The sequence below is a fragment of the Crocuta crocuta genome, unplaced genomic scaffold (genome assembly GCF_008692635.1).
Source record: "Crocuta crocuta isolate KB4526 unplaced genomic scaffold, BGI_CrCroc_1.0 scaffold95, whole genome shotgun sequence".
Lineage (NCBI taxonomy): Eukaryota > Metazoa > Chordata > Mammalia > Carnivora > Hyaenidae > Crocuta > Crocuta crocuta.
In genome coordinates this window covers 14,147,129-14,158,807 of record NW_027530971.1, presented here as the reverse complement: position 1 = coordinate 14,158,807, position 11,679 = coordinate 14,147,129, and positions in this window count along the sequence as shown.

The window sequence follows — 11,679 nt, the reverse complement described above, 5'->3', positions numbered from 1 at the left end:
CAGATCGAAACCTGCACTGCTATCCCCTAAAATTTTGTATCCCTTTTTTTTTTAGCCCAAATTATTATTCCTAGCTTTTCAACATGGTTGGGATTACACAGCTCAGTACACTGTTAGAACTGTAGCTGGCTAACCCAGGCAACTACAGGGACTACAAGTGCAATTTTATCAATTAATCTGGCTTCATCTACAAATTCCTCCATTTTCTTGGTGAAGAACCCTCAACTCCACTACTGCAAATATTGCCCATATTTTCATGACATAAGTGAGCATATTCCTATAATTCTTAGGGATGTAGCACTCAACTATGGATGTGCCACGATGGAGAACTCTGTTTTAGATAAACCTAGGAGTTTGGGGGTTCTCTAAGCCTTGGTTTCTGTCATCTATCACTATTCCATTTCTCAAGACTCCTCTCTTCCCCAAGTAGGCTTAACCTAACATTCATATAAAATACTTTGAATTTATGAATATAATTTACTAAACCACAGAATCAATCTCTGAGAACCTTATGACTGTAAGAGATTTTGTTCAACACTATCTCATAAAGGCTTGACTGTCTGTCGATCCACTAAGGCAATGCTTTTGCAACCTGAGTACATCATCTGCTTGCTTTATATCACCTCATATCATTAAAGTTCATGGTTCAATCACTCCTCTTCCCCTTTAAATTGCTCTATGGCAAGAGTCATCTGGCGCCCTAGAACTTCCTCCTCAGTGAGTACACAGTCCAACATGACCACACAAGATAACTTGACCAGCTATTTTGACATTTCATAGTACGAAATGCTACTTTCCCATCATGAAATATGAAAGGAAGTCTCCGCCTCTTGCCTGATCTTTGTGTAATTACTATTTCCCTGAAGACGTGTTACCTGCAATCCACTGTCTGGAATCTCTAGACAGTAAACTCCATCAGGGAATCACGTCTGTTTTCACTGTATCCCCAGCACGTAGGCTGTCTTTCACACATCTTCATCTGTTTTTCCTTCTTGACTGAGTCATTCAGGACAGAAACTTATCTTGATCTCAGGGTTGTAAATTTGAGCCCCATGCAGAGTGTGGAGATTACTTAAAAAAAGACAGAAACCTAATAACAAAGACACCTAGTAAACTTGTAGCCATGGTGGAGGAAAGAACTCAAACAACTCATACAGTAAAACCAACATCCCCACTACCATCATCATGGGAGATGTTGTGAAATAACCGAGAGCGAGAAAACATACAGGCTCATCTGCAGAGGCATGTAAGGCTGTGGAAGAGCTGGAACAGCTTACGGTACTAACACATGCAGAACCGGTCTCCCAGGAGATAAACAAGCCGCTTTCACCCCTCCCCTGCAAAACAACGCCCTTTTTGGAAACTGCCTGTATAATGTTATACATCATTATAATAAAAGAAATTCCTTCGAATTCAAACTAATTATGTGTGAGTGGGTATTTTTCATAAAAATAACAATTATATCTGAAAATGTTTAGCAGGTTGGCTATTAATAATCCATAGACTTGTTAGGGCAAATCAATTCAATGAAGTTTCNTTGGGGGGGGGGGGGGGGGCTGAGAAGCATGGATGGATGGGGGCAATGTGATAATTAGGGTTAAGTTAGCACCAGTGCACTTTGAAGTAGAGGAAAAGCAGGTAAGAAAAGGGACAGGAAGGATGTCAAGGACAAAATGGCCCACTTTGCAAACTGCCTAGGGTTGCTTCAGGACTTAGGATATAACAACCTTTTCTCTTGTTTCTGCACCTCAGCCCTGGTCTCCAGCTAGCCTACAGTTCCCCGGCTTCTATGTTAGGGATTACAAGAAGGACTTGGAGAGAGGGCATCTTTCGAACAGGAAACCCGCTAAATACAACTACCACACTGCTCATCTTCCTTGTCACAAAACTGTGCCTACTCAAATCAATGCTCTGACTGATTCTGCTGAGGCAACAAGGAACTTTCTGCCACTTTGGAAGGTCTAGAATTCTCAGAAAAATCTTGTGATGATTTCAACACCTGAATAAATCACCTCTTAATAGAGCTAGGAATGGTTCCGTGAGTGCCCATGGAACATGAAATGGATGAGCCTGACTCAAGAAGAAAAAAAATCACTGACACAACCAAACATTTGTATTACTTACTGTATTGCCACTCTATAATAATATGGCAGCTTGTACAATTAAAAAAAAATAAATGTTCCACTCCACTGAATTATAATCACTTTGTTGAATTCTAAGAATAAATTCATAGCTTTTTGAGGAAATTTGTGTAAAATTACCCCTTAATTTTATGGCATGCAGATTACAGCACAGATTGTTTGCCATGATTTAGTGCATGGCTTGCCTTTTTATTTGTAGTCTATGCACATTTGGTCAATAAATAGCAAAAACAGAACTAAACACAGAAATAATTCTCAACTACTTTTCTTCTAGTAGAAAAACAGTTTCCATTTCTCCATCAAGAAACCAAAGTTTAGAGGAAATATGTAGTAACAAAAGAGTTACTTTGTTCTTATATTTTAAAAAAAGAAGCCAAAAGTGAAGGAGAAAAGCAATCATTTCCTTAATTGCTCTATCTGGCCTGACTAGCTTGTAGTAACCCCAACTCCTATGTTCAGTACAGATTAAAAACAAACCTTATATTTAAAACAGTTTAACTTTTCAGGGGATGTAAATTCTATTAGGAACAAAATGTGGATTCATCTTTACTTGAATCTCAGGGTCCACCATAAAAACCCCAAGGCAGTGTGTAGAAGAAGACTTGAAGAATGGAGAGCTATATCATATCTGTGATCACAAAACTGGCTCTTCGACATTGTGGTTCTCTAGGCTCCCTCACCCAGTCAACAAGTATCTTTGAATTTCTCTTTTACCTGAGTCACCTGCCACCATCACTATACATCACTTTCACACTAGAAATGTCATTCTCCTTTGAGTTTCCTTTGCCTGAAAAGGATCCCTTCTTCGATGTTGTCTGTTCTTGGTAAAATGCAGCACTTTTTCTCAGATCACACCAGCCCAAGGGTAAGGGAAGGGTCACAGGAAGTCTCTCTCCCCAGACGACACATCTCTGACACAGATTCTACCTCTACATGCACTTCAAGAGCTCCAGTCTCTCTGCTGAACAGCTCTGGGTGCCCCCATGGCTGCTTCATGGATGCTCTACAGAAAAATCCTCTTGGTTACCCACTGGTTGGCATTATTTTTCTCCTCTGCTAGTGATTTTCCCTGCTATTGCTAGTGAACAAAACAGCAGCATGCCACTATGCACCCTGATGGTACTACAGCTATTGGGACCCACCAACAGTTACCCAGTGCTGACGAAACTGCCAATGTCTGTGTCATGGATCCTGTCCTTTGACATTTCCAAAGCCTTGCCATTAATGTTGCTGACTTCTGTTTTCAGTGATACAGTCACTATAATTTCTACACCATTTTTCACTGTAGCTACCATGTTTTATCATTCAGAGTCTGACACCTGGGCTATAGAACTATATGCATAAACTTCTGCTATACTCAAATCATCTGTCTACTACAATGCTGGCTGAGTGTCTTTAAACCAAATATAGGCTCCTGAAAAATCTTCCTTATTTTAAAGAAGTAAGCATTTACTCTGCCTTTCTAGGAAAAACTTAATTCATCTCCAGTGAATAAAGGAAAGCTCTTCTTCATTGAAGAATGGTAGATAATAAGCATAAATGGAATAATAAAATCAGAAAATCACTGTTTGGCAAACCCTGCTCTTCAATAAAATAATTGATTCAGGCAACAATTACCAGTGGATATAAAAAAAATGGCAAATAAAACAAATATAGCAAAATGCTAGTGCTGATTGAATTAAGTAGTGGGTAAGTTCTTTCACCCTTCCATTAACTGAAATTTCTTCAATAAAAACGTTGGGGCAGGGGTCAAGTCTCCCTTGATTTATGAGGAGGTAGGTCTTTTTCCTGAGGATTGGTATTCCCTTATGTAAATGAAATGCTGGAGTCATCTAAGCACACCGAAGATACACGGACTTCTGCAGTGAACACAGTTTAAACCTGAACTGAGAACCCTCACTGACCCATAATTTTCATCCTGATACCTTCCTCTTTCCACTCCTTTCAGCTCTGTCTCAGAGCTGTTTTCACCTTTCATCTGTTTTAAGAGTAACCCCTGAAAATGAATATGACTGCATAGTCACACCAGGAAGCAAACCAAAACCATCTGGGAAGGCTTCTCAAAATACACACATCCAGAGTTTGACTCTTTGATTTTTGAATTCACTAGTTCTTGGGTGGGGCCTCTCTAAAAGAGAGGCATTTCTTGGAAACTATACTTAGGCTTTTAGAAGAATTTATAAATAGAAGAAGAGATAGGGGCAGGTTTAGAAATGGGAAAGATAAATATCAAATTGGGAAGCAAAAATGTTCAAATTATTGGTATGGTGGTCATTAATGCTGCTCACTGATGTCTAGTTCTCCTCTTTCCTGAATCCAGAAAACTGCACTCTCCCCTGCCCATTTAAAGTTAATTCTGGCGATGATACTGGCTTTGGCCAATGAAATATAAGCAGCAGTGGCATGTGTTACTTCCAAGCAGATGTCTTCAAGAGACAGAGCACAAGTCACCACATCCCATTTTTCCTGCCTTGGTGATGGTGGAAATACACGCCAGGATGGAGCCTCCATCTGCTGCGATCCTTACGGGACTATGGTGAAAACCCCTGTCCTCCCATATAGGACATGATATGGAAATGAGAAATAATTTTTATGATAAATCATTAAAATATGAAAGTTTGTTCAGGGCACCTAGCTAGCTCAGTCAGTAGAGCATGTGACTAATGATCTCAGGGTCATGAGTCCAAGCTCCATGTTGGGCATAGAATTCATGCAAAAATGAATGAATGAATGAACAAAATGTGGAGATATTTTTTTAAATTTTACAAATAGTTTATTGTCAAATTGGTTTCCATATAACACCCAGTGCTCATCCCCACAAGTGCCCTCCTCCATGCCCATGAAATATTTTTAAAATATATGAAAGTTGTTCATTAATGCAACATAATCTACTCCATCCTGACTTATACACTGGCAAATCTTTTTTTTCATAGACTCTAAGCAACTGAAAGAAAATGAGTTCTATCTCTAAACATTTACAGAGATGGTGTTAAATAGAGAGAAATTAGGGAGATTTAGGGCCAGAGAGACCTAAGTTTAAACCTCTTATGTCACGTTTTGTTCTAATAATAAAATTAATATATGTCTGTATAACATACAATTACCTTTTATAACTAACATTTTTGAAGTACTTACTATATACCAGACACTGTGCTGAGAGCACTACATGGATTATTTTGTTTCCATTTTACAGATGAGAAACATGAAATTTAAAGAAGTTAAATAAGTTGTCTAAGATCACTGAGCTAGGAAATGATAGAATAAGAAATCTAATACTGGCAACAGAGCCACAAAGCCTGTGCTCTTAACCACTACTCATACTGCTTCCCCATGTGACTTTGACCAAGTTACTTGACTTCTTTGAATCTCAGTTTCCTCCACTTAGAATGGAGTTGAGTGCTACCAGGCAGTGCTTTTATAAGGATTAAAGGAGATAATTGGGTAAAGCAATTAACATGATTCCTGGCATATAGGAGGTATTTAAAACATGATAGCTATTAATTTTTAGTAGCAAATATGTCGCTCCTTGGCCTCTTCTATAAATGAACACTAGTCAATATGGAAAAAAAATATTTGTCATGACCTACGTGAATTCAGTACCGAACAAAGATAGGTAACACAGAAACAATGATCAAATCCTACATTACTATCCTTGCATTACTTAATGGCCAATATTGAAATGACCATTGCTGACTTCTTAAGATAGGTTTTTAAAAATAAAGATACAGTTTACCAACAGATACCACCCATAAAATTCCCAATGATTTAATAATTGCACCCAGCAGCTTCAAGGCCATTATGTCTGAAGGTCCAAAAAAAAAAAAAAAGGACTTCAAGGGTAGTGAAAGATATTTTATACTCAGCTAGTCACAAATGAAATACTGGGATTGATATATTTCAATAACCTTATGTTCATATATTAGTTGATAAACTGCATAAGATAATGCCATATTTAATGTGAAACTATTTGCTCTGGGTCATTTACCAATGGAACTTCTCCTTTTCTTTTGCTTCCTTATGCAATAACATAAGAGTGCAAGTACAGATTTTCTACATAGACAAACATGTCTTCTATAGAGTTTTATTTTCTCTCTTCCCAATATGGATAGTTTTACTTCCTTCCCCTTATTCCATTATCTGGGACTTCCAGTATATTGTTGAAAAGGAGTGGTGAGGAAGTCATCCTTGCATCCTTGTTCCTGATCTTAGTAGGAATGTTTCAAGTTTCCCACCATTAAGCATGCCGTTCACTATAAGTTTTGCACATGTTCTTTACTCAGTTGAGGAAGTTCTCCTCAATTCCTACTTTACCGAGAGTTTTTATGAGGAATGAGTGTTGGCTTTTGTCAAATATTTTTTCCTGCATCTATTGATATAATCATGTGATTTTTTCTTAAGTCTTTTGAATGATGGATTACATTAACTGACTTCCAAATGTTGAACCATTTTACATAAAACAGTATACAATTCTTTTTATACATTCTTGGGTTTGATTTGCTAATATTTTTTAAACCTTTACACTTTAAAACTTTATGTTCATGACAGGTATTGTTCTGTAGTTTTTTTTTAAATAATGTCTTTGATTTTGGTGTTAGAATAACGCTAGCCTCATAGAATAAGTTAGAAAGTATTTCCTCTGCTTCTGTCTTCTGGAAGAGATTGTAGAGAATTGGTGTAATTTCTTTGTTAAATGTTTGGCAGAATTCACCAGTGAACCCATCTGGGCCTGGTGCTTTCCATTTTAGATTATTAATTATTGCTCCAACTTCCTGTGTACCTTACTACTTGCATTTTCCCCCAAAATATCAAGCTCTGTCATATTCCTATGCAGCTACAAGGGCTTTCAAGGGCTTTTCTGTGTTCATACCCTTTTCTAACGTATTTTTATCCAACTAAACTCTGCTTTCCATAGAAGCCTTTCCTGATGTCTCCAGGCAATTTACCTGCCCTCTTCACCTTATACAAATGAAAAGCAAAATTATTCTTTAAAATTCTAAGAACAGATCTGATCAACATGGCAGAGAAGAAGGGGAACCCGAAGTTCCCTCAAACACAGTAGTGTTGAGACCAGAGGACTTGGAATTCCAAGAGTCCTGGCTTCAGAGTGACAGAGATGTCGTCAGGGGCTTTGGGGTCAACTTGACGGCTCACAGGTGCATGACTGCACTGGGAGAGATAAAACAGGCAGCGTAGGAATGGAGGGTAGGGATCCCTTCTGTGGAGAGACAAAAGGAAGAGAAAGAGAGGCTGTGGAAATGTAGGGTTGTATTTGGACAGGAGAAAAACCATGGACTGGGGAACAGAAAAAAACAGAGAAAGATCCAATTTCTAACTATGGGCCTTTCTCTGGACTGGGGCAGGCTGCCCTATTTACGTATCTGGACAGGAAGAGACCCAGCCCTGGGCTTGGTAACTAGCTCAGAGGTGCAGTCTGCAGACAGAGAAAGCAGTCCCCTCTCGTGAATGCTAAGGGAAGACGGCAAAGGGCTGCTCCAAGGACTAAGGACCCTGATCGCATGCCAGCCAGAAACCCTTTGTTGGCTGGCTGGCTGGAGTGGCTCTACCCCAGAACTGCAGCCTGGGGAGCAGGAGCCTTTAAGACTTCGAGGCGTGAATCCCAGCCGAGCGCCTGGGAGGTGTGAGAGACTGTGGAGTGGAAAAATCCAGTCCGTTAGCACCTGTGCTGCACTGTGCAGACGGCCTGAACAGAGTGGGTTGGGACACCTGGTCTGGGGAGGAGAGACTGGGGTGTTGCCATTTTTCTCTCCACACCAACAAGGTGGGGCTTCAGGGAAGGGACAAGGGGCCCACCGTGGAGGCAGGACCTGCCTACACCAAACCATGCCCCTGTGCACCTGGTAACTGTGTATCTACCAGAGTAAGATTGACACTGACCTTGCCAGACAGCCCCTCCTTCAGATCAGCACTGCCATCCGTTCCAAGGCACCCAAAGGTTTTGCACTGTCTGATTTCATTAATTGTTGGACAATTCTTTGTGTGTGTGTGTGGGGGAGGGTGGGTGGAGGGGTGGGGGGGTGTGTATTTGCTTTTTCTTCCTTTTATTCCTCTTATTTCTTCCCTTCTCTAACCTGGTTATTCCGGTTGTTGGTTTGTTTAAACAGACATATTTAATCTATTCTTTTTACAACTTTTTTTGTATTCTTTTTACACCTCTTCTGTATCTCCTTCTTTATTTTCCTCTCTCTCTGGATTAAGTCATATAGTTTCTCTGCCTGGTCAATTTTCTTTTCTTTTCTTTTTCCCTGCCCCTGTCATTTCTCTCTTTGTATGAGATAAGGGTTCTTCCACCACCACCAACCCCCTTTTAAAAATTGTTTTCCAAAGTTACTTCAATGAACAAATCAAAGCACATCTGGTGAAGGGTCCAAAATAACACTATGAGTAGGGAGATAAAGCAACCAGAGTCACGACAACAGAGAGCATGCAACACACTCCAAAAACACTTCCTGAAGGGCCAGGCCCTGGGCAGCATATGACCCCTTTTTAATATAGTAATGCTCACAGGTGCAAGACACATGACAAACACATAAGGGACAGAAAACTAGCCAAAATGACAAAATGGAAGAATTCTCTTCAAAAGAAATTACACAAAGAAATGACAGCTAAAGAATTGCTCTGATATAAAGCATATATATATCTATATATATGGATTAAATATATAAAGCATATATATATATAACGATATATCTGATCAATAATTTAAAATAATAGTCATAAGATTAATTGCTGGGGTTGAAAAAAGCAGAGAGCCTATTGCTGCAGAAATCAAGGAACTAAAAAATAGCTATAAATGAGGTGCAAAATAAACTAGATTCAGTGACCACGAGGATGGAAGAAGCAGAGGGGAGAATAAGTGAAAAAGAAGATGAAATTATGGAAAATGATGAAGCCGAGAAAGAGTGATTAAAAAAAAAAACTAGACTATGAGGGGAGAATTAGAGAACTAAGTAATTCAATCAACTGTAATCATATCTGTATCATAGCAGTTCCAGAAGAAGAGAGAAAGGGGCAGAAAGTTTACTTGAACAAAGTGTAGCTACGAACTTCCCTAATCTGAGGAGGAAGCAGACATCCAAATCCAGGAAGCACAGAGAACTCCCTTCAGATTTAACAGGAATAGGTCTTCTCCAGGGCATATCATAGTGAAACTGTCAAAATACAAAGATAAAGAGAGAATTCTGAAAGCAGCTAGAGACAAGTGGGCCTTAACCTACAAGGGTAGATATAAAAGGGCAGTAGCAGACTCGTCCACTGAAACTTGGCAGACCAGCAGGGAGTGGCAGGAAATATTCAATGTGCTGAATAGGAAAAATATGGAGCCAAGAATCTTTTATCCAGCAAGCCTGTCATTCAGAATAGAAGACAAACAAAACCTGAAGGAGTTCATGACCACTAAACCAGCCCTGCAAGAGATCCAATGGAATGTTGCAAAGACTACAAAGGACCAGAGACATCACCACAAGCATGAAACCTACAGATAACACAATGACATTAAATCCATACCTTTCAATAATAACTCTGAATGTAAATGGACTAAATGCTCCAATCAAAAGACACAGGGTATCAGAATGGATAAAAAAACAAGATCCATCTATATACTGTCTATAAGAGACCCATTTTAGACTTTCAGATTGAAAGTGAGGGGATGGAGAACTGTCTATCATGCTGCTGGAAGTCAAAAGAAAGCTGGACTAGCCATACTTATATCAGACAAACTAGATTTTAAACTAAAGGCTGTAACAAGAGATGAAGAAGGGGATTATATAATAATTATGGGGTCTATCCATCAAGAGCTAACAACTGGGGGCACCTGGGTGGCTCAGTTGGCATGATCTCACGGTTCCTGGGTTCAAGCCCCGCATCTGGCACTGTGCTGACAGCTCAGAGCCTGGAGCCTGCTTCCGATTCGGTGTCTCCCTCTCTCTCTGCCCCTTCCCCACTCACTCTGTCTCTGTCTCTCTCTCAAAAATAAATACACATTAAAAAAAAAAAAAAGAAGAGCTAACAATTATAAATGTTTATGCCCCAATTTTGAAGCCCCCAAATATATAAATCAATTCATCACAAACAAGCATTCTTATTGATAAGAATATGGTCGGGGCACCTGGGTGGCTCAGTCGGTTAAGTGTCCGACTTCGGCTCAGGTCATGATCTCACGGTTCGTGGGTTCGAGCTCCGTGTCGGGCTCTGTGCTGACAGCTAGCTCAGAGCCTGGAGCCTGTCTTCGGATTCTGTGACTCCCTCTCTCTCTGACCCTCCCCTGCTCACACTATCTCTATCTCTCACTCAAAAATAAATAAAACATTAAAAAAAAAAAGAATATGGTTATTTCAGGTGACTTTAAAACTCCTCTTACAGCAACGGACAGATCATCTAGGCAGAAAACCAATAAAGAAACAATGGCCCTGAATAACACACTGAACCAGATGGACTTGGCAGGTATATTCAGAACTTTTCATCCAAAAGCAGCAGAATACACATTCTTCTCAACTGCAAATGGAACATTCTCCAAGATAGATCACATACTGGATCACAAAACAGCCCTCAATAAATATAAAAGAACTGAGATCATACCATGCATATTTTCAGATCACAACGCTATGAAACTGGAAATTAACCACAAGAAAAAATCTGCAAAACCTCCAAATGCATGGAGGTTAAAGAATATACTACTAAAGAATGAGTGGGTCAACCAAGCAATTAAAGAAGAAATTTAAAAATATATGGAAGCAAATGAAAATGAAAACATGACAGTCCAAACTCTTGGGATGCAGCAAAGGCAATCCTAAGAGGAAAATACATTGCAATCCAGGCCTATCTCAAGAAACAAGAAAAGTCCCAAATATAAAATCTAAAAGCACACCTAAAGAAACCTGAAGCAGAACAGCAAAGAAACCCCAAGACCAGCAGAAGAGAAATAATAAAGATTAGAGCAAAAATAAACAATATAGAATCCAAGAAAAAAGAAACCCAGAACAGATCAATGAACCCTAGAGTTGGTTTTTTGAAACAAATAAACAAAATTGATAAGCCTCTAGCTAGATGTCTCAAAAAGAAATGAAAGAGGACCCAAATAGATAAAATCACAAATGAAAGAGGACAGATCACAACTAATACCGCAGAAATACAATTATCATCAGAGAATACTACGAAAAATTGTATGTCAACAAACTGCACAACCTGGAAGAAATGGACAAATTCCTAGACAACCACACACTACCAAAACTAAAATGGGAAGAAATAGAAAATTTGAACAGACCCATAACCAGCAAAGAAATTAAATCAAAATTATAGTTATCAATATAGAGTTATATAGATATATTGAGTTATCAAATATCTCCCAACAAATAAGAGTCCTGGGCCAGATGGCTTCCCAGGGGAATTCTATCAGACATTTAAATCAGAGTTAATACCTATCCTTCTCAAGCTGTTCCAAAAAATAGAAATATAAGGAAAGCTTCTGGACTCATCATATGAAGCCAGCATTACCTTGATTCCCAAACCAGACAGAGACCCC